The sequence below is a fragment of the Aethalodelphis obliquidens genome, unplaced genomic scaffold (genome assembly GCF_003676395.1).
Source record: "Aethalodelphis obliquidens isolate GAN/ISIS:26980383/991018 unplaced genomic scaffold, ASM367639v1 scaffold62, whole genome shotgun sequence".
Taxonomy (NCBI): Eukaryota; Metazoa; Chordata; class Mammalia; order Artiodactyla; family Delphinidae; genus Aethalodelphis; species Aethalodelphis obliquidens.
In genome coordinates, this window is record NW_020838006.1 from 1,732,874 (window position 1) to 1,756,960 (window position 24,087).

Sequence of the window (24,087 nt, forward strand, 5' to 3'; positions counted from 1 at the left end):
GCTCCGCGCAAGGTCCATTTTGCTAGCATTTTCCTTTCCTCCCTTTGAGGAAGTCAAGAGGACTGAAGCTAGCTTCCTGCTCTGTCTCCTCCCAGCTCTTAAAATTTCCTGCTCTGTTTCGCTGGCACCACCCATGCCAGGACCCAGGGCATGTTTCACTGCTGCAGCTGTTTCACTCGCCTATTTTTGTCAACACAGCGGTTAGTCTCAGAAGTGATGGCTTAAAATAATTCACCTGATGTCCTCTTGGACCTCTGAAACCTGAATGACTTCGCAACACCTGAGGATGATGAGAAACCTGTGTGGTCACTCATGGTGTCTTTAGCAGAAAGCTGACATTAGCATTCAGGTTTTTTCTTTGCATGTAGGCATTCATTCATTCCTTTATTTGTCTGTTTATCCAGGGAGCATTTATGGAAAACCTAGGAGTGAGCTACCTGCTAGGAAGGTCACACGAAGATCACTAGACAGCTGTCTCTCTGGAAATACAGCGGGGAAATAATGTTTTTCCTCCCTGGCACAGATAAGTCATAAATTAGCCGAAGCATTCACAGCTTTCCAATGGTATGAGCAAAGGCATCATTCGTTTTTTACAGCCACACATAAGAAGCCAGGCAGGGTAGTTTAATGTCATGGGTTAGCAGCACTGGGCTTTGGTGACATATGGCTTGGGTTCAGAATCTGGCCAACCATTTACTAGGCTGGCTGATTTGGAGAAGTTACCTATACATGGAGCACATTTGTGGGTCCATTCGAGAATCCCCTGACTTTTGGTTCTGCTGTCTGTGAAATGTGGGTGATGCTGTTTTGCTGAGGAGCTTAATGAAGCTATTTGTGTGTATGAATTCAGCCTGATGGTGACACGAAAAATGATAGTTTTCTTTCCTTCCATTGCTGTACTCTGACCTATTCTTTGATATCTCCCTCTCTGTCTTTTCATGAGACATTCTCTCACTTTTTATTGCCTTTAACAATAAGGACAGTATTATTTTCAGCCATTAAAATGTTTAGTCTAGTTTAGATTAAAAATTTACATAAAAAATCAAAAGAGTGAGATGAGCTACTTCAATATATATAATTACATATTAATTTATATATAACTCTATAATATAATTTATATAATATATTAATATATATTTATAATATATTAATATGTATTATGTATTTCAAATACATATATTATATATATTATACATCTTGTATACAATATATATGACAAATGATTCACCCAGAATATATAATATATTAATGTATATTATAGTTATATAATATATATATTTTTAAAATTTATTTATTTTATTTTTGGCTGCATTGGGTCTTCATTGCTGTGCATGGGCTTTTCTCTAGTTGTGGAGAGGGGGACTACTCTTCGTTGTGGTGCATGGGCTTCTCATTGTGATGGCTTCTCTTGTTGTGGAGCATGGGCTCTAGGTGCACGTGGGATTCAGTAGTTGTAGCACTTGGGTTCAGTAGTTGTGACTTACAGGCTCAGTAGTTGTGGCACATGGGCTTAATTTCTCTGCAGCTTGTGGGATCTTCCTGGACCAGGGGTCAAACCCATGTCCCCTGGGTTGGCAGGCAGATTCTTAAGCACTGCACCACCAGGGAAGCCCCATATAATATACTGATATATATTCATATAATATAGTTTTATAATGTATTAGTATATTATATATTTCAAATATGTATATTATATATTTCCTACATGTATATTATAGGAATATATATTATACATATTATGTATCATACATATTATGTATAATTATGTATTATACATATTATAATAATATTATAATATTGTATATATCATGTATAACTATACATAATAATAATTATGCATAATTATACATATTATGCATATTAAAGATATATTAATATATTATACATTAAATTTAATATATAATATATTAACATATTATTTTGGCATATTATTATAACACATATATATTTAATATATATTAAATATACATTATATATTATATATTTTAATATATTATACATTATCAATATATTATTATAACACATATATATTTAATATATTATTATGACACATTATTATTATTATATTATAATTTTAATATATTATTATAACATACAATATATTATTTATTATAATAATATCTCAAAATATTATATATTAAATATATTACATATTAAACAAATATAAATTGTATATAATATATTAATATAATTATATATTATATATTTATATATAATATATAGTATATGAATATATTATTCTTATAATATAGTTATATATTGTATCAATATATTTTATATTTCAAACATATATAATATATAATAGAAATATTTTTATATTTAATATATTTATATGTAATAAATTTATATTAATATATTTATATTAATAAACATATAAAATATGTTAATATAATTTGTATTATATATTTCAATATATATTTTATATATCGTATATATTTGAAATATATAATATATTAATATATTATCTATATTAATATATTATGTTTTGAAATATATATTATATAATATATATGACAAATTACTCACCCAGCATATATAAAGCACTTCTACAAATCAGTGAGAAAGAAAGCAACCCAATAGAAAAATGAGCAAATGACTTGAACAGACACTTCATAAAAAAGGATATCCCACTGGCTGATAAATTTATGAAAAGCTTCTTAAATTCAGTACTCACCAGAAAAATGCAAATTAAAACTACAATGAGATACTACTATATAGGTACCAGAAGAGTACCTATTTATTTTATAAAAAGGCAAAAGTGATCATGTATTGAGAATATAGAACAACAGGAAATTTCAATCAGCTGCTGATGGGAACATAAATTGATTTTCCCAACATGGGAAAACTCTTTGGCAATATCTATTAAAATTAGACATAAGCATATGCCATGACCCAGCAAACCCCCTCCTAGGCGTAGACCCCACAGAAATGCATACACTTGTGTTCACAAAAGACATTCTCTGCAACATTTATAGTCCCACAGTGGCCCCAAACTGGAATCTATCCAAATTCTCACACAATCAAATATTATATGACAATGCAAATCAATGATTTACAACTCAGCAAAAACATGGATAAATCTCATAAATGTAATATTGAGTGAAAGAAGCCAGTCTCCCAAAGACTACATATTCTATGATTCAATTTGTTTGAAGTACAGAAACAGAAAAAACTAATCTATAACATTGGAGGTCATTTTTTGGGAGAGTAATAACTGAATTGAAAGAGGGCAAGAAGGAGATTCTTCTGTTTCTTGACTGGGATGCTAGCTATACAGTGTGTTCAGTTTGTGAAAATTTATCAAACTATGCACTCATGTATGTGTATTTTTCTGTATGTCCCTCTTCAGTAAAATTCTCTTCTTTTCCCCATGACTCTGGAATATTTTTCACTTATCCTTACCTTGCTTTTCTGTACCTTCCCGTATCACCTACCCATTCTTTTTACACTCCTATTATCCTTGAGATCTGGGATGCTACAGTCCAGAGCCCAAGGAGACCTGGGCTGGGGTAGACTCTTCCCCGTTCTCCCCACCTCCCAGACACGCTCTGTACATCCAGGCAGAGCTCTCTCTGCAGCTCTAGTCCTTGGTCCTATGACCCATCTTGGGGATTCTTGAACACATTACACACCAGGATCTTCTTGTGCTCTGCAGCCCTCGCACCTACCTGATATGGGGAAAATCATGACATGGCCTGCACAAAACTTTTGAGAAACATTCAAAATTTAATGCAGAATCTGATCAGCCATAACCAGAATGTGAGTGATTCTTTACATCCAAAGACCTGAGTTCTTCAACAGATCAAATGTAAAGAAAGACATGGTTTGGGTTCTATGGAGTAAAATAGATCTTCAAGGAATATTGAATTAAAACGAATAGGCAAGAATAAACTACCATGTCTAGGGATGCACTAAAATTATTTTTAAAAAATACACACAAAAATGATTACTATATCATCAGGGTAATGGTTACTTGCTGGGTGTGGGGTGGGGGGAAAGAGTCGTGATTGGGATGGGCACGTGGATGGAGCTTCTGGGGTTCATTGGTGTGCTGGTTAGTTTTATGTGTCAACTTGGCTAGACCACAATGCCAAGTTATTTGGTTAAACATTATCTAGATGTTTCTGTGAAGGTATTTTTCTGATGAGCCTAACATTTAAATCAGTAGGCTGCAAGTAAAGCCAATTACCCTCTATAACGTGAGTCCACCTCATCCAATCAGTTGAAGGCCTTAATAGAAAAAGACTGCCCTCTCCCAAACCAAAAACTCTATATGGTTACCAAAGGGGAAAGCAGGGAGGAGGGATAAATTCAGAGTTTGGGATTAGCAGATACACATTACTATACATAAAAAGGGTAAACAACATGGTCCTACTGTATAGCACAGGGAATTATAATCAACATCTTGTAATAACCTAGGATGGAAAGGAATCTGAAAAAAACATATATATATAAATACATATATATGTCCTTTGCTATATACCAGAAACTAACACAACATTGTAAACCAACTATACTTCAATTTTTAAAAAAATTAATGTTAAAAAATAATGAAGAGAGAATTCTTCTAGGAGACACCTTCAGACTCAAACTGAAGCATCAACTCCTTCCTAGGTCTGCAGGCACTGCCCTACTTTGCAGACTTTGGACTTGCCAGATTCCACAATCACATGAGCTAAATTGATTGCCAATATAGGCTACTGGCTAGGCAATGGACTAAGTGCTGAATATACAAAACTAAAAAAGCCATAAACTTGAGTTTAAGTACCTTCCCTTTGAGGATGGATGGGGACACAAAGCTGATTCTCTGCTCACTTCCTTTCTTTATCACCATTACCTGAAGGCAAAAGGTCTTCTTTTGGGAACACATGCTAAAAATAAATTGACTCCTGTTAGTCCCTTTTGGGCAATTGGTTGCCTACGGAACACATCCAAAGGTCAATGTCTTTGTGTGAAAAGTGTATAAAATTGCTGTCAGGAGGGATAAACATAGGATATTAAAAGTTAATGTAAACAGGACTTCCCTGATGGCAGAGTGGTTGCGAGTCCACCTGCCAATGCAGGGGATGTGAGTTCAAGCCCTGGTCCAGGAGGATCCTACATGCCTCAGAACAGCTAGGCCTATAGGCCACGACTGCTGAGCCTGTGCTCTGGAGCCCACGAGCCACAACTACTGAGCCCGCTTGCCTAGAGCCTGTGCTCTGCAACGGGAGAAGCCACCGCAACGAGAGACCCACACACTGCAGCGAAGAGTGGCCCCTGCTCGGCGCAACTGGAGAAAGGCCGCATGCAGCAATGAGGACCCAATGCAGCCAAAAAATAAATAAATAAATTTATATTAAAAAAAAGTTAACGTAAACAAAGATCACAGGTTTAACTCAATGTTAACTGGAGTCTCCTGGTTCCTTAAAATCTAGACAGGACTGATTCCAACAGCTAGGTCGTGGTTTTAAGAAGTTCAAAGCTCTTCTTTTATTTCATATTTATTTCATTTTAATTAATTATTATTATATTTAAAATTATATAAATACAATATCATTATATATTAATATTATATAATATAATTATTATATATTAATATAATATATAATAATCTTATAATAATTATAATAATATATAATTATTATATTTTAAAATTATTTAAAATTATATATTATTATAATATATAAAATTATTATTATTAATTTATTTAATTTTGAAGGAAAATTTTGCTGGATATAGGATTCTTTGTTGATAATCTTTTTATTTCAGGAATTTAAATATGTCATCCCACTAAAGCTCTTCTTAAATGTTCTCTCTTACTCTGTTTCTATTATGTGGGAATGGGAATTTTTCATCTCCCATGTGGCACATCTCCTGATCCTCCCTCCAAAGGAACTACAAATCAAGAGTTTTATTGCATGTTTTAGGGATTACTGGGAAGGGTTCCATTAGATACTATAGAGCAAATAACTGGAAAAATTCTATTAAAACATTTTTTTCACCACCATCATCATCATGTAGCACTTGTAGCAGAATTCTCAGCATCTTCCCAGTTCCTCAGTGGACTGAGTTAAAATCCTCTCCTTGTCTCCTGGTGAGGATTTTATCAATCACCTTTTGTGGTCTCCATTTCTGCCATCCCACATGCACACAGCCGTCTTCTAAACCAGTGGAGCTATTTTCCCAAGACCTGCACCCACTCCGGGTGAGAGACTGTTCACAGTCCTCACCTAGGAGAATAGCCAAATCCAGGCTTGGAGACAGTTTTCTTCACCCCAGTTCACCTCCACTCTCCAAAACATCCTCACAAGAAAACGGAGAAGTTGAGTTTGAGTAAATAAGGCCTGACCACAGTTTCCCAATGATTATTAGAACCAGAAGAGTCAGGGATAAAATGTCAAAAAATTGTTGAGACGAGAGAGATAGAGCGACCTTCTTCTTCTGTGCCCTGAGGAGGGACCTTACATCTTTGCATTTCCAGTTGCTTCTTCTTGAAATGTATTCCCAGACTCCCTTCTGCCTAGCAACATGTTTCTTCTTCTTCTCCTTCTTCTTCTCCTTCTCTTTCTTCTTCTTCTTCTTTTTTCAGTGTTTCTTCTATTATAAACAACTTGAGAAATCTTTCAAAGTTAGCTCCAGAAATTTCATCATTGTGTACCATGATTTCTTCTAGCCCTTCTTTCTCTCTCCAATAAGGTAGTTATTTTAAGACAGTATGATTTGAGTGTGACTACCTTTCCTACTAAACTGTGAATTATTTGTGATTTGGGACCATGCCTGGTCATAGGATTTTTTCCGAAGCAGTGTGTGTTTCTTAAGGTTGTAAATAATGGAAAGATGGCATTTAAGAGGAAGTTGTGTTGATTCATATATGAGTTGGCTCAGAAGGTTCATGTTTTTTTTTGTTTTTTAAAAATTTTATTTATTTTTGGCTGCACTGGGTCTTCGTTGCTGCACGTGGGTTTTCTCTAGTTGCGGCAAGTGGGGGCTACTCTTCATTGCGGTGCGCGGGCTTCTCATTGCAGCAGCTTCTCCTGTTGCGAAACACAGGTTCTAGGCATGTGGGCTTCAGTAGTTGTGGCTCGTGGTCTCTAGAGTGCAGGCTCAGCAGTTGTGGTGCACAGATTTAGTTGCTCCACAACATGTGGGATCTTCCCAGACCAGGGCTTGAACCTGTGTCCCCTGCATTGGCAGGCAGATTCTTAACCACTGTGCCACCAGGGAAGTCCCCAGCAGGTTCATGTTTTGAAATGATCCAATGTAAGCTTTCTTACAATTAAAGAAGAAAATTTAGCCTTATAAAGGAAAACACCTAAAACTCTGGCCAGTGTACCTTTCTTTATGCAAGAAACAGATGATTTAGTGGCTTTAGGAACTGCTAACTTTCTACTATTTTAAGTTATTAGGAGAGACTGCAAGTGTGGATAAAGATGTTGCAAAGATATTTTCCCATGTTTTTAAAAAATCTTGGGTGTGGAATCCTAGGTACTATTGGATTTGTAGGGAAGATAAGACTTTTCTTCTGTCTTCTTAGGTTGTGTAATAAGGCTTGTAAATTAAACTGACAAAAGACAGATTAATAGGAGGAAAAACATACAAATTTTACTTGATGTTAATATTTTATGTGGCATGAAAGCCTTCATAGAAAAGAAAGAGATATTGTAAGGATGGGATAGACCTGGAAACTTACATGCCATGTTAGCAAAGAACAGTTCGCTGTGGAGACCAGACATGACAAAGGGAAAAGGGGCTGGGCTGGGGCTGCCAAATTGTGGGAAAGTTAGGAAATATGTGGGGGAAACTAATGGGAGATAAAGGTTATTTTAGTAGGTTTGTTTGCACAGATTCATCGTGGTGTCAACTTTTCACGTCTGGAGATAAGCATGTTCTCTTCTTCCTGGTGCAGGGAGAGCACTTTTCTCATATGAAATTGTATGTCCTGCTTTTAGGTAGAAAGAGGGAGGTCAGAGACCCTTTCTTGCCCCTGCTATTCCTCAAGTGTATGCAGCTCAAAATAATCCATATAGCAGGATGGTATATTTGGGGGTGGCATGTTCTGATCCCCTTCAGAGTGTAGGGTTTTTTTCCCGCAAATCACCACCAATACATTTATTTGAGGGAGAAAAGGTCAAATCTTATTAGGAACTTTTAAACTGGGTAGGACTAGAGACCCTGATCTGCCTAACTTCTGGGTGTTCACAGCTGCACGGGTGACCAGGTCCTGCACATGAGGCGACACCATGAAACTGATGAAGAGGGGGACACGTTCTGAGCAGTCACACGATGTCCCATTCAGAAGGTGCTGCCTTCTTCTTATCAGAAAAGTAGTGCTGAGAAAAATGAAAGCAGAACCTAGCCAGGACTTACTAGCACGTGTCCAGACATGATGGTGGCCTTCTGAAAGGGGATCACACCCTATTTACAAAGTAGGAGAGCGATGCTCCCAGCTGAGCTGAAGGATAAGAGCTGGGGCCAACTCGAGGGGTGTGAATGGGGGGTGGTACCTGACCCCCTGAGTCTTTGCCCTTCTGACCTGGGCCTCCACAAGCCATTCTCTGGCCCCAGCACAAGGCAAACTCGGCAAATCTGCAATGGAAGGGGATTCTGCCCCAATTCCTCAATGCCACCCTGCTTCCTCAGGTCTAACAGTGACCAAGCCACTGGGTGTAGGCTCACTTCCACCCATCCCCTGCTTCTGTGCAGACACATGGCAAATATGGAACCCAGAGCCCACCTGGGCTGGAGCACATCTAGGTGTTGCTGGGTTGGTCATGTAACAGGTGCCTGGAGATGATCAGGCCTCACTCACGGTGGCCAGGCTGAGATAGTGTGGGTTTGTGTGTGTGTGTGTTTCTTTTCTTAAAAATTGAAGTACAGTTAATTTACAATGTTGTGTTAGTTTCAAGTGTACAGCAAAATGATTCAGTTATATATATTTATGTATTCTTTTTCAGATTCTTTTCCATTAAAAGTTAATTCAAGATATTGAGTATATTTCCCTGTGCTATACTTTGTTCTTTGGTCTTTGTTGTTTAAGACACAGTGTTTTTTGAGGTGGTTCGGGGTACTCCAGGGCAAAGCATGATGACACCTGGTGGTGGAAAGGCAGGCTGGAGCCACGGAAAGACTTGCCCTGCCCACTCACGTCCTTCCAGCAGTGGATCCGGATTTGAACTCTGGGGAGTGAGTGGGGAGCCCGGCCTGCAGCCATGAGATCGCCCACCAGCAGGAAGGGGTAGGTCGGCATGCCACTGCCACCCCTGTGGGGTAGCTCGGAATGGATGGCCAGGGCCTGGCTGAAGCTGTCATCCACCAGGTAGGCACTGAGGAAGTGGCCAGCAGGTTACAGCCCTGCAAGAAAACCGCATCTTCCAGGATGTGAGGGATTTAGCTGACAAAGAGTCCCAGCAGCCCCTCATCTTTGAAAATCTTCCCAATGGAGCTCAACTCTCCAGTGTACTTGGTCTCCAGACCCACAAAATGGACCGTGCAGCTATTGAGATGACACGTAAGGGGTGAGCCAATATGTGGGACATTCCCTGCATCATCATCAGGTAGGAGGTCTCCTTCCCCACAGTCTTCAGAGAAATCTTCGTGTCATCCTTGCTGGAAACCTGCTCGATATCATCCGGAGAGAAAATCTTCTTCATGCTGCCCGGGGTCATGGTGGAGAGGGCAGTGGACGTCAGCCAGCAGCTCAGGCCTCGGAACAGCCTATCTTCCCATCCACTTGCACAAAGTCCTTGGCATAGGTGAAGAAGGTCGGAGGGTGGAGGACCTTCCTCCCCAGCCCATTGGTCTCAATGGTTTGGTATTGGCTCATGACCCGTCTGATGGGCAGCTCCATGTAGAGCAGCTGGTGACTGAGCTCTGTCACCCCTGCGCCCAGCACCATGAAAAGAGCTTGGTGGTGGGGTCTTGGATCCAGAGCCCAGGACCCCCAACGCGCTGTCCATCCTGCCGGCTGAGGGTGGCGGATGTGCGAGGATATGGGAGGAAGCACGAGGTTGCACTGGGATGCTCGGGGAGGCGCGGGGATGCACGGGGGGATGCGTGGGTGGTGGGTACAGAGTCTGGCCTTGACCCTGCCTCTGTTCCAGCTCCTGCTCCTACCATCCCAGCACTGCTGCGAGCCCACCTTATGGTTTTAATTTTGATGAAACTGGCTTCTATTAAAATCAAATGTCTTCAGGCCCTACACCTCTGAGGAGGACGTGTGGGAGGAGAGCAAACTCCAAGGTATAGGGCTTGCGAAAGAGGGTAGGTTCAAGTGATGCTAAAGATTTACTTGTGCTAATAATTTTTATTAAGATTATTAGTGTATGCGTGTTAAAGTTCTATTCCAAAGTTTCTTAAGTTTTTATTGAACTGCCTCCAATCCTATTTTTTCCCATAATACAGGATGCAAAATTTTTCAGTAAAATGTATTTAATGTTAGAGCAGAAATGCATGTATCTGCAATTCCTAGCAAAAAGAAAGTTCTCAAAAATATTTGCTAATTGGACAGGCATTAAAACTCTGAGAGTATATTCCCAGAACATTTTACCTAAGTGTCTCTTATTTATAGCTGAGCTTACCTTATCTCAGATTCCTAAAGAATTATCTACCTCGACAGTCACAATTTCTTTGTGAAATAAACCATTCCTGTTTCTCATTATGCCCTATTTATTCTCCTCCCAACATGACCTCTTAATTACGTGTGTATTTGTGTTTCCCATTAGACTGTGAGTTCTGCCAGACCGGTTATCTGGTAGGCACTCCACAAACACAAATCGTTGAATGAATGAATCAGTGTTTGGTGAATATTTGTATCACTTGCCAACCTAGAATCTTAATTTCTCTTGGGAGAGATAGAAAAATGACAAGGTATATCCATCAACAGCAGGGAAGCTATTTCTAATGTCTTTCATTTACTAAGTAATACATATGGACAAATGTTTTAATATAATCCTCATAACTATATCATATCTAAGAGTACTTTTATTGCCCCCATTTCATAGATGAGGAAACTAAAACTGAGAGGGATTACACCATCCTTCCCAACATCAAACCGCCAATAAGTGTCAGAGCTGGGGCTGATACCCAGGTGGTCTGATTTCATGCCAGCTCTTAACTGGCATGCTATATTATCTCCAAATTTCAACAACATTATTTCAATGTCAGTGTTGTACAAATGTGTATGTGTGAATGCTGTGTTTCATCATAACCAAAGATGTTAAAGGACCTATAACTGAGTGACTCCAGAATATTTCCCTCATTGGATGTAACTGTCTTCAGAGTCTTCTCTTTTTTCTAGAAGGAACAGAGAACTTATTTTAACCAACCACATTCAGACTTATGAACTCATTCTGTCTAACCTGGAGTTGTAGTTTGCCATCCTCAGTAAGTCTAACCACCTGAACCACACCACCTTTTCGTGCTTAAGAAACCCAGATTCCTTGGGCTCCCTCCTCCTCAGCCATTCTATGATGCCTTCTCTGCTGTGTTTTCTCTTGCCAAGGAAATAAACTCAACAGAAACTTTCCCTTCCTCTTTCCACCTACTCCTCCTTCTTCTTCTTTTTTTTTTATTTTTTAACATCTTTATTGGGGTATAATTGCTTTACAATGGTGTGTTAGTTTCTGCTTTATAACAAAGTGAATCAGTTATACATATACATATGTTCCCATATCTCTTCCCTCTTGCGTCTCCCTCCCTCCTACCCTCGCTATCCCACCCCTCTAGGTGGTCACAAAGCACCGAGCTGATATCCCTGTGCTATGCGGCTGCTTCCCACTAGCTATCTACCTTACGTTTGTTAGTGTATATTTGTCCATGCCTCTCTCTCATTTTGTCACAGCTCACCCTTCCCCCTCCCCATATCCTCAAGTCCATTCTCCAGTAGGTCTGTGTCTATATTCCTGTGTCTTACCCCTAGGTTCTTCGTGACATTTTTTTTGTTTCTTAGATTCCATATATATGTGTTAGCATACGGTATTTGTCTTTCTCTTTCTGACTTACTTCACTCTGTATGACAGACTCTAGGTCTATCCACCTCATCACAAATAGCTCAATTTCGTTTCTTTTTATGGCTGAGTAATATTTCATTGTATATATGTGCCACATCTTCTTTATCTGATAGTCTTTGATTTATTCTTTGATAGTGTGCAGTGCTGTGCGAGAATAATCCAGAAGGACATTCACCACCATTAGATCCCAAATGCCAGGTTTAGAAAGTTTACTCTTTTTCAATCTCAGTCAAATAATTAGACAAATCTACTTTGCTTCTGAAATACCATAAACTCATATAGATTGAGACATAGAGAAAATTATGTCAGTGAGTGACAAAATGATGTAAGAAAATGCAGCGTCCAAGTTCTGTAGAGGAGTGTACAGTCATCAGAAGCAGGTCAGCAAGATATTGCCTCATGGAAGCCCTTTGGGAAACTGTTCTAAAGGAAGGACTCAGAATTAACCAGTTAACCAATGGTTTATAAATGGTTTCTACTTGAGGCTGTAGTGGTACTAAAAAAAATTTGAAAAAATTTAAAAACAGGGTATTCTCTTAAGTAAGCTAAAATAGGTCCCCACCCCAAATAATCCCCTGAATCATAACCCCAAAATTATCTGGGTTATTCTGGTATTTTCAGAGCCAAGTTTTTATCCATAAACTTCCATTTAATTCTTTCACAAGTAATTGAAAATTCAACATTTGGGAGCCTGTGTTCTTAAGGTTTATTCTATCTGTTATGTAGAAAGTAGAATTTGTGTGTATGTGTTTTTGAGAGAGGGCAGGCATGTAGGAACACATGTGTATGTACACTTACATGTATGTCATGTAGATCACTGCATTCTGTACAAAAGTATTCTAATATTATTAAAAAGAAGAAAACTGGAGAAACACACTTATGTAACTCCCCTATGCATATTTTAAAGGGATTTTTTTGGTTTGTTTGTTTGCATATTTGTTTTCTCTGTATATCTGAATTTTGATAGCTATTCAAAGTTTTTTTGAACCGTTTGCCTGAATAAATGAGGAAAGAAGAGTGAGAATAAAGACGAGTGGGTATAATCTGTGATTTTGTGGGAAACCAGAAGGCAACTTTAAAGATTTTTCTCAATTTGGGATGTATAAGGAAATGGTGCCCTTTACAATATGCTATGCTTTGAAGCTGGTATTTCAGAGAATTTTTCCTCCTTTAAATTGGATAATTTATAAATGAATGCTCCCAAAGGAACTCGTAAAATCAAAGAAAAACATAGGCTGCTGGAAAATTGATTTGTCACCAGTACTTTTTAGCCTAAATAGTTTTCAATTTGATAATGACTTGATTTTAAAATTTCATATGCTGAACGTCAGGAATATGCAAATAATGTAGATGGAAGAGATGGATGTGGTGAAGGTGTCTCCTGGGGAAATGTTTCAGCCACATCTCTCATATCATCTCATGGAAATAGATCATTACTTGCAGTTGTACTTACATACCTCTGTTTTAATATTTGGTTCAAGCTGGGAAAGGAGGAAAACAAAATTCATGCTGGATTTGTGATCATCAGGTGCTGTGTCATGTTTTCTGGATGTCTGGGTAGATCTGATTTAATTCTCAAGGCAATCCTGAGAGCAAAGTGGTGCCCTGATTCTACAGATGGGGAAGAGGAGGCAGAGAGAGATTGGAGAGATTAGTCACAGTGAACTTGTTTTTAATTACCATTTTTTAAATTGAAGTATGGTTAATTTACAATACTGTGTTAGTTTCAGGTATACAGCAAAGTGATTCAGTTATATATATTCTGTTATATGTATATATTCAGTTATTATATATATAGTCTTTTTCAGATTCTTTTCCATTATAGGTTATTACAAGATATTGAATATAGTTCCCTGTGCTATGCAGTAGGTCCTTGTTGCTTATCTATTTTATATATAGTAGTGTGTATCTGCTAATCCCAAACTCCTAATTGATCTAACCCCCTCCTCTGCTATCCCCTTTGGTAACCATAATTTTGTTTGTTTTCTATGTCTATGAGTCTATTTCTGTTTTGTAAATAAGTTCATTTATATCATTTTTTAAAGATTCCATATATAGGTGATATCATATGATATTTGTCTTTGTCTGTTTGACTTATTTCACTTAAGTGGATAGTCTCTATGTCCATCCATGTTGCTGCAAATTGCATGATTTCATTCTTTTTCATGGCTGAGTGATGAAGTAATGAAGTTTTAAAAGGTTTTTATGGCTCTTTCCAACTCTTTCCACTGTAGAAGCAGTTCTCAAACTTGAAGGAGCATGAAAGTCCCCTGGAGCACTTATTAAATACAGGTCACTGGGCTCCACCCTCAGACCTGCTGATTCAGTGGTTCTGTGGTGCAGCTGAGAATCTGCATTTCTAACAAGTCCCCAGGTGGTGTTGTAGCTGATCCTGGGGCCACACTTTGAGAACCAGTGTCCTATAACAGAAGATGGGAATCTCTAAACCCATATCAATCATGCCCTGTTAATGAAAAGTGAGTATCCAGTGCCTGACTGGAATCTTGAAAATCTGCAGCCTGGTGTGTTTTTTTGCTCCTCAGATACAGTGTGTGTGCCCCTGGGGAGTGTGGTGGCTTGCCTGGGGGCCCTCAAAGCTGCAGGGTAAACACAATGCATCTTTAAGGAGTAACGGTTTTCTTTGATGGTAAAAAGTTTAACATGCTATTTTTATATTAAAACAAACACACAGCTGGGCTATAGAGGAGAATACAAATTCATATGCATTCCTGAGATAAAGCTCTAGATTTCAAAGGAAGTCTGCCCTTGTGGTAGACAGCTTTAGGCTATGCTTCCACTCTCAGAGGGTACAAGTTGGCTGTCCTCTGGCAATGAGAGAGTTTAGCTGAAGAAAAAAAGAGGTTACTTTATGTTGCTATTAAATACTTTCTTGACCTGAGAGTTCCTGTTTCTGGATTCAGATTCTAGTCTCTCCCTGACCTGATATTCCCCAGGGTCTAGCCTTCAGGAACAGGTACACAGGCCTTTTTCTGAGGACATATAGAAAGTTGAAATTACTATTTTAGCACTGGATGCTATAAACTTCAAATTAAAAACAATATAGTAGCACAGGGAACTATATTCAATATTCTGTGACAAACCATAATGGAAAAGAATATGAAAAAGAATATATATATATATATATATATATATATATGTGTGTGTGTGTGTGTGTGTTTGTGTGTGTGTGTGTGTGCGTGTGTATAACTGAGTCACTTTGCTGTACAGCAGAAATTAACACAACATTGTAAATCAACTATACTTCAATAAAATCTAAAAAGAAATAAGAAAATTAAGTATATTTTAAGCCTCTTTTCTTCATGGAGGAAAATAATTCAAAGTCAGCTTGGGGTGATGTCTTCCTTCACTGTGGATCCTAGAAAAATCTGGGATTCATTGCATAGGTATGTGCATGACACCTCCCCCCCTACCCAGCAAACACATAATTTCCTAAGTCAGGGTCCCTTTCCCAGGCTGCATTGTCCATCTGGAGCGAGTGCCCTGCTTTACACCAAGCACAAGCGCAGGGCCCTTTCTTTGGTCCCCAGTTTACAGCTTTGCTAAGGGCAGTGGCACTTACTTAACCCCTCCTAGAAGTTCTCTCACTACTGGTTTTGTTTGGCCCACAAGCTGACAATGGTTTTGCAGTTTTAAATGGTTGGAAAAGATCAAAACAGGAATAATGTTTCATGACACATGAAAATGATAAGAAATTAAAATTTCTGTGATAAGAAAGGCAGTTTCCATAAATAAAGTTTTATTGGAACACAGCCACACTCATTCCATTTTATTGTCTACAGCAGCTTTTGGCTGCCTTCCCACTACAAGAACAGACATGAATAGTTGTGGCTGAGACTTTGTAGCCCACAAAGCCAAAAAATAGATACTGTTTGCCAGAAAAAGTTTACAGATTCCTGCTCTAGACTGTGCAGGAGGCAGGCACATTCTGTACATCTTAGATCCAGAATCAGACCAGGTCCCTGCTTATCCTCCCTAGAATAGGTTCTCTCATCTCCCTGTCCTTCCCCCAAGGAAAGCTTTGGCAGCTGGCGGTTGTCTGAATGCCTGACAGCTCTGCAACAAAAACAGTGATGTGTCCTGAAAATAGGGTGTCCAGGCTCAGAACTCAAGGCTTTTAGAGATGAGGGAGGGAAAATTATCTCCTATTTATTTCTATGCCAGTATTTAAAAAACCCCTAAATTAATGTCAGTACATTTTCTTAACCAAATTCTTTTTTTTTTTTTTTTTTTTTTTTGTGGTATGCGGGCCTCTCACTGTTGTGGCCTCTCCTGTTGCGGAGCACAGGCTCCGGACACGCAGGCTCAGAGGCCATGGCTCACGGGCCCAGCCGCTCCGCTTCATGTGGGATCCTCCCAGACCAGGGGCACGAACCCGTGTCCCCTGCATCGGCAGGCGGACTCTCAACCACTGCGCCGCCAGGGAAGCCCTCTTTTTTTTAATTTTTAATCTTATTGAAGTATAGTTGATTTGCAATGTTGTGTTAATTTCTGGTGTACAGCAAAGTGATTCATTTATACATATATATATTCTTTTTCATATTATTTTCCATTATAGTTTATCCCAAGATATTGAATATAGTTTCCTGTGCTATGCAGTAGGACCTTATCGTTTATCCATCCTGTATATACTAGTTTGCATCTGCTAATCCCAAACTCCCAGTCCTTCCCTCCCCCCACCTCCCTCCCCTTTGGCAACCACAAGTCTGTTCTCTGTCTGTGAGTCTGTTTTGGTTTCGTAGATAAGTTAAATTGTGTCATTAAAAAAAAATTTATTTATTTATGGCTGCGTTGGGTGTTTGTTGCTGCGCGCAGGCTTTCTGTTGCGGTGAAACAGAAAGTTGCGGCGAGCGGGGCTACTCTTCGTTGCCCTGCGGGTGTGTCTCATTGCGGTGGTTTCTCTTGTTGCGGAGCATGGGCTCCAGGGGCTTCTTCGGTAGTTGTGGCTCGCCGGCTCTAGAGTGCAGGCTTAGTAGCTGTGGCACACAGGCTCAGTTGATCCACGGCATGTGGGATCTTCCTGGACCAGGGATCGAACCCATGTCCCCTGCATTGGCAGGTGGATTCTTAACCACTGAGCCACTAGGGAAGTCCCCAACTTTGTCATATTTTAGATTACACATATAAGTGATATCATATTTACCCTGATTCATAAAGTCTTTGTGAGGAAAGGCTCTGAGAAAATAGGGATGGATTTGGGGTTTGCCCTTTATTCCATCAATGCAAGAAAGCACAACAGGTAAAGAACCTTGTTCATCTCCCCCGGTGACGATGTTGGTAGTGGTACCACCTTTTCACTTTTTCTCCAAGGAGAAAAGTACTCACTCACTCACCAGCACCTATCTCCATCCTGTCTTCTCTCCAGAAAGCAGAGCCTGAATCAGGGCTTGCGTGCAGCTAGTTCATTACGAAGCGTGATCCTGGGAATAGGCTTGAGAGACGAAAACAGGATTAGAGGAAAAGCCAAGGCAAGGGTGCATTCTTTAGTTTCTTCATCCTTTAAAAAAAAATCTTTCTTGAGATATAATTCACATAACAAAAAATTCTCTCATTTAAAAGGTACAATTCAATAGTTTTAAGTATATTCAAAGTTGTGCAGTCACCACAGTCAAGTTTTAGAACATTTTCATTATCTCAGAAAGAAGCCTTATTCCCATTAGAAGTCACTTCCCATTTCCCCCCAGCCCTCTCCCAGATCTTGGTAACCACCAATTTACTTTCTGTCTCTATGGATTTGCTTATTCTGAAAATTTCACGTAAATGGAATCACATGAGACAGGCTTCTTTCACTTAGCATGTTTTCAAGGTTCAGCCATATTGCAGAGTGTGTCAGCGCTATGTTTCTTTTTATTGTAAGAAACATTTTCTTGTATGAACAAACCACATTTTATTTATCCATTCACCAGTTGGTGGACATTAGGGTTTCTCTATTTTTTGGCTATTATAATGATGCTAGGAACATTGGTATATTTTACAAGTTTTTGGTGGACATATTTTCAATTTTCTTGGGTGTATTCCTATGAGTGATATTGCTGGGTCATATGGTAACTCTATGTTTAACCTTTTGAGGGACTGCTGACCTGTTTTCCAAAGTGATTGTACCATTTTACATTCCAACTAGCAATGTATGAGTGTTTCAATTTCCCTACATTCTTGGCAACACTTGATTTTGACCATCGTAGGAGGTGTGAATTGATATCACATTGAGGCTTTGATTTGCTTTCCCTGATGTCTAACAATGGTGAACATCTTTTGCGTGCTTACTGACCATTAGTATATATTTGGAGAAAATGTCTATTCAGATCCTTTGCCCATTTTTCAATTGAGTTATTTGTCTTTTTATTATTGAATTTTAAGAGTACTTTATATATTCTAGATACAAGTATTTTTATCAGATATATGACTTGAAAGTATCTTCTCCCATTCTGTACATTGTTTTTCCACTTTCTTGATGGTATCCCTTTTTATTTATTTTTATTTTAACATCTTTATTGGAGTATAATTGCTTTACAATGGCGTGTTAGTTTCTGCTGTATAACAAAGTGAATCAGCCATACATATACGTACATCCCCATATCTCCTTCCTCTTGCGTCTCCCTCCCTATACCACCCCTCTAGGTGGACAGAAAGCACCGAGCTGATCTCCCTGTACTATGCGGCTACTTCCCACTAGCTATCTATTTTACATTTGGTAGTGTATATATGTCCATGCCACTCTCTTACTTTGTCCCAGCTTACCCTTCCCCCTCCCCATGTCTTCAAGTCCATTCTCTATGTCTGCATCTTTATTCGTGTCCTGCCCCTAGGTTCTTCAGAACTATTTTCTTTTCTTTTTTTTTTTTTTTAGATTCCATATATATATATGTGTTAGCATACAGTATTTGTCTTTCTCTTTCTGACTTACTTTACTCTGTATGACAGACTCTAGGTCCATCCACCTCACTACAAGTAACTCAATTTTGTTTCTTTGTATGGCTGAGTAATATTCCACTGTATATATGTGCCACATCTTCTTTATCCATTCAGCTGTTGATGGACACTTAGGTTGCTTCCATGTCCTGGCTATTGTAAATAGAGCTGCAATGAACATTGTGGTACATGACTCTTTTTGAATTATGGTTTTCTCAGGGTATATGCCCAGTAGTGGGATTGCTGAGTCATATGGTAGTTCTATTTTTAGTTTTTTGAGGAACCTCCATACTGTTCTCCATAGTGGCTGTATCAATCTACATTCCCACCAACAGTGCAAGAGGGTTCCCTTTTCTCCACACCCTCTCCAGCATTTATTGTTTCTAGATTTTTTTTTTTTTTTTTTGCAGCACGCAGGCCTCTCACTGTTGTGGCCTCTCCCGTTGCGGAGCACAGGCTCCGGATGCACAGGCTCAGTGACCATGGCTCACGGACCTAGCCACTCTGCGGCATGTGGGATCTTCCCGGACCGGGGCACGAACCCGTGTCCCCTGCATCCGCAGGCAGACTCTCAACCACTGTGCCACCAGGGAAGCCCCTGTTTCTAGATTTTTTGATGATGGGCTTGATGGTATCCTTTGAGCACAAAAGTTTTAAATTTTGATGTAGTCCAATTTATCTATCTTTTCTTCTGTCACTTGTGCTTCTGTTGTTAACTATAGGAAGGCTTTGCCTTTCCCAAAGTCATAAAGATGTACTTCTATATTTTCTTCTAAGAGTTTTAGTTTTGGCTCTTTCACTTAGATAGGTGTGTGATCCATTTTGAGTTAATTTTTGTGTATGGTGTGTGAAGAAGGGGTTACAACTTGATTCTTTTGCATTTTCATGTCTTGTCCCAAAACCATTTGTTGACAGACTTTTCTTTCCCTCATTGAATTGTTCCAGTACCCTTGTCAAGAATCAGTTGACCATATATGTGAGGGTGTATTTCTGTATTCTCAATTCTATTCCATTGGGGTACATATCTATCCTTATGCCAGTTGCCACACTGTTTTGATTACTGTGCCTTGGTAGTAAGTTTTGAAATTGGGAATATGTGCTATTGACTGAATACTTTTGTCCTCCTAAACTTATGTTAAATCCTAATGTATTTGGAGATGAGGCCTTTGGGAGTTGCTTGGATCATGATTTGTGGAATCCTCATAAATCTGATTAATGTCCTTATAAAAGAGATTCCAGAGAGCTCACTCATCCCTTTTTCACCATGTGAGGACATGGAGAAAAAAAGGCCATTTATGAACCAGGAATTGGGCTCTCACCAGACACCAAATGTGCAGGCATCTTGGACTTCACAGCCCCCAGAAATTGAAAATTTTGTTTTATTTTATTAAATTAATTAATTTATTTTTGGCTGCATTGGGTCTTCATTGCTGCATGTGGGCTTTCTCTAGTTGCGGTGAGTGGGGGTTACTCTTTGTTGTGGTGTGCAGTCTTCTCATCGCGGTGACTTCTCTTGTTGCGGAGCACAGGCTCTAGGTGCACGGGCTTCAGTAGTTGTGGCACACAGGCTCAGTAGTTGTGGCTCACTGGTTTAGTTGCTCTGCAGCATGTGGGATCTTCCTGGACCAGGGCTTGAACCTGTGTCCCCTGCATTTGCAGGCAGATTCTTAACCACTCCGCCACTAGGGAAGTCCCAGTTTATGTTTTTTTATAAGCAACCAGTTTATGGTATTATGTTAAAGCAGCCTAAATGGACTAAGACAGTGAGTCTTCCAATGTTATTCATCTTCTTCAAGATTGTTTTGGCTATTCTGAGACCTTTGAATTTCCATATGAGTTTGAGGATCAGCCTATCAATTTCTTCTGCAAATAAGCCAACTGGGATTTTTTTTTTTTTTTTTTTTTTTTTTTTTTTTTTGCGGTACGCTGGCCTTTCACTGTTGTGGCCTCTCCCGTTGCGGAGCACAGGCTCCGGACGCACAGGCTCAGCGGCCATGGCTCACGGGCCCAGCCACTCCGCGGCATGTGGGATCTTCCCGGACCGGGGCACGAACCCGTGTCCTCCGCATCGGCAGGCGGACTCTCAACCGCTGCGCCACCAGGGAAGCCCGCCAACTGGGATTTTGATAGGGATTGTGTTGACTCTGCAGATTGCTTTAGTGAATATTGCCATCTTAATAATATTAAGTCTTTTGATCCATGAACATGGATGTCTTTCTCTTTGTTTAGCTTTTCTTTAATTTCTTTGAACAACGTTTTCTAATTTTCGAAGTGTAAATTTTATACATCATTTGTTCAAATACTTTATGACTAAGTATTTTATTCTTTTTGATGCTACTGTAAGTGAAATTGTTTTCTTGATTTCATTTTCAGATTGTTCATTGCTAGTATATAGAAATACAGTTGTATTTTGTATATTTCTCTTGTAGTTGTGCAACCTCACTGAACTAGTCTATTAATTCAAATAGTTTTTAATGAGTTTCTTAGGATATTCTATATACAAGGTCATGTCATCTGAATATGCTAGAGATAACTTTACTTTTTCCTTTCCAATCCAGATGTTATTTATTTCATTTTCTTGCCTGATTGCCCTGCCTAGCACCTCCAGTACAATTGGAATAGAAGTGAGGAAAGTGAACATCCTTGTCTTGTTCCTGATCTTAAGGGAAAAGCTCTCATTTTTTCACCATTAAGTTTGATGTTAGCTGTTGGTTTTTTATAAATGCTCTTTATCAGATTGAGAAACTTTCCTTCTATTCCTAATTTGTTAAATCTTTTAATCATGAAAGAATATTGCATTTTGTCAAATGTTTTTTTTCTTCATCTTTTGGGATGATTATGTGGCTTTTGCCCATTTTTTTCTGTTTTTATGGAATATTGCATTGATTGATTTTCAGATGTTAAACCAACCTTAGATTCCTGAGATAAATCTTATTTGGTCATGGTTTGCATTCCTTTTTATATGTTGCTGGGTTTAGTTTGATAGTGCTTTGTTGAAGATTTTTGCATCTACATTCATAATAGACATTAGTCGAAAGTTTTCTTTTCTTGTGATGTCATTATCTGGCTTTGGCCTTATAGAATGAATTGGGAAATGTTCTTTCCTCTTCTAGTTTTCAGAAGAATTGGTAAAGAATTTGTACTATTTCTTCTTTAAATGTTTGGTAGAATTTACCAGTGAAACCATCTGACTGGATACTATAAAACTCCTAGAGGAAAACATAGGCAGAATACTCTTTGACATAAATCGCAGCAGTATTTTTTTTGAATCCATCTCCTAAAACAAAGGAAATAAAAGCAAAAATAAACAAATGAGACCTAATTAAATATAAAAGCTTTTGCACAACAAAGGAAACCATCAACAAAACAAAAAGACAACCTACTGAATGGAGGAAAATATTTGTAAATGATATGACCAATAAGGGATTAATAGCCAACACAGAGAAACAGCTCATACAACTCAACATCAAAAAAGCAAAAAATCTGATTAAAAATTGGAATTGTGCATCCTTGTGCCTATCAGCAATGGAGGCCCCTGCAGCTGGATTCTGCCATATCCCTCTGAAAGATCAAGTGTTTCAGAATTGTCCACCAAAGGAACAGAAGAGAGGAGCATTTTTCTACCCACAGCTCCCATCCCCTATCACTAAATGTTTCCTTGTAAAGTGTTAACTCCCTTGCACTTTCAGGATTTCCATGTGTGAGTGCCAAGTGAGTTCTTGTAGATGTTCCACATAGCAGATCCAGGGAAGCAGCAAGGCAGCTGAAGTGTCGTGCTGTTATATGTAACTGCAGGTAAAGCGTCCAGGTAGAAGCTTGTTGTGCCAGTGGCTGGAGTAAATGGTTTGATGGAAGACGTCAATTAGGGTACAAAGCTAGTCAATATAGTGCATCCATACCTTTTGCTTTCCACTATATTTAATCATTCACAAAGACTTCAAAGCTGTGCTCACCCCTCCAAGTCTACAAAAGGCTTAAACATGAGGGTTCATGGAACAAGCTTCAGCTACTACTTCTGCAACCCATTCTAAGGCCACAATATTCATTTCCTTTCTCTATTTCTCACTGTATATTTCCCCCATCTTTATTTAGCACTTCAGTGCAGACAAGTTGCTTGCCTGGAAGGGTAACTCAGAACTTCATCTCTGCGGGATATGAGTCCTCAATTGTTTTACCTTTGTTGAACTGTGGTTTCTGCACTTTCCCATTTACAGTTATTACTGAACATGGAAGCACTAAATGATGCCCCAGGGAAGCCCTGTGGTACCATATTGGGTTCCTTCCTGTCCATCACCGCATAACAGCATCCCTCCCTCTGCATGATAATGGGATCAATTAGAACTGCCAATATAACAACAACTTTTCTTGCTGGATGTTCTACTGTCACAAGGAGCCCCAGAATGGCAAGGTGGTAGTTGTAGGTTAAGGTTACATGGAATCCAACCCAGCAGAGCCTAACATTTTAGGGACAAGAAGAATAAATTCCGAAAACTATAAACTGGGTATGATAAGTGTTGTCTATCTCACTTGTATCCCTTGGTTTTCTGACCAATTGATTCTGGCTTTTAGGGACACAGCACCATGTTTATCAGCCATTGCTTCAGTACCATAATCCCAGAGCACAGTGTCCCAGACTTGCAGGATGTTGTCCCTGAGGTGGATCTCATAGGAGACTTCAATGAGCCATTCCATCATGCCATTAGGCTGCCTGTTTCTGAGTGATGTGATATACGGTAGGGTTAGTGGATCAAGTGATCAAATGCCCACCACCATAAAAAGGGTCTTTTAGTTGGCAATGATCGGTAGCATATGCAGCTGTAAAGGTGTTCTGTAAGTCTGTGCATGGTTCCAACAGAGGGACTATAGGCCAGGAAGGCAATCCCATATCTGGAATAGGTATCAATTCCAATACGTAAAATTTGAGATAAGAGTTGTCTGATAAATCAATCTGCCAATAAGTGGCTGGCAGGTCTCCTTGGGAGATAGTGCATCAAACTCTGCTCTTGGCAGGCTGAGCGTTCAGCAGTGACCTTGGTAAGAGGAGTCCCTTGCTGTGTGACCCATACATCACCTTCATTCCTGTCACCATCACCATAGCAACTCTGTTCCAACTCTGTTCCAGAGCTTTTGTGCAAGCTCTGGGGCAATGGTTACGTTAAAGTGAGCTCTA

General features: G+C 39.1%; 1 pseudogene; it reads right to left on the minus strand.

Annotated features, from left to right (window-relative positions):
- Positions 1 to 8,986: 8,986 nt before the first annotated feature.
- Positions 8,987 to 24,087, minus strand: part of LOC113610265 (mitochondrial carrier homolog 1-like) — an 84,280-nt pseudogene continuing 69,179 nt past the window's right edge.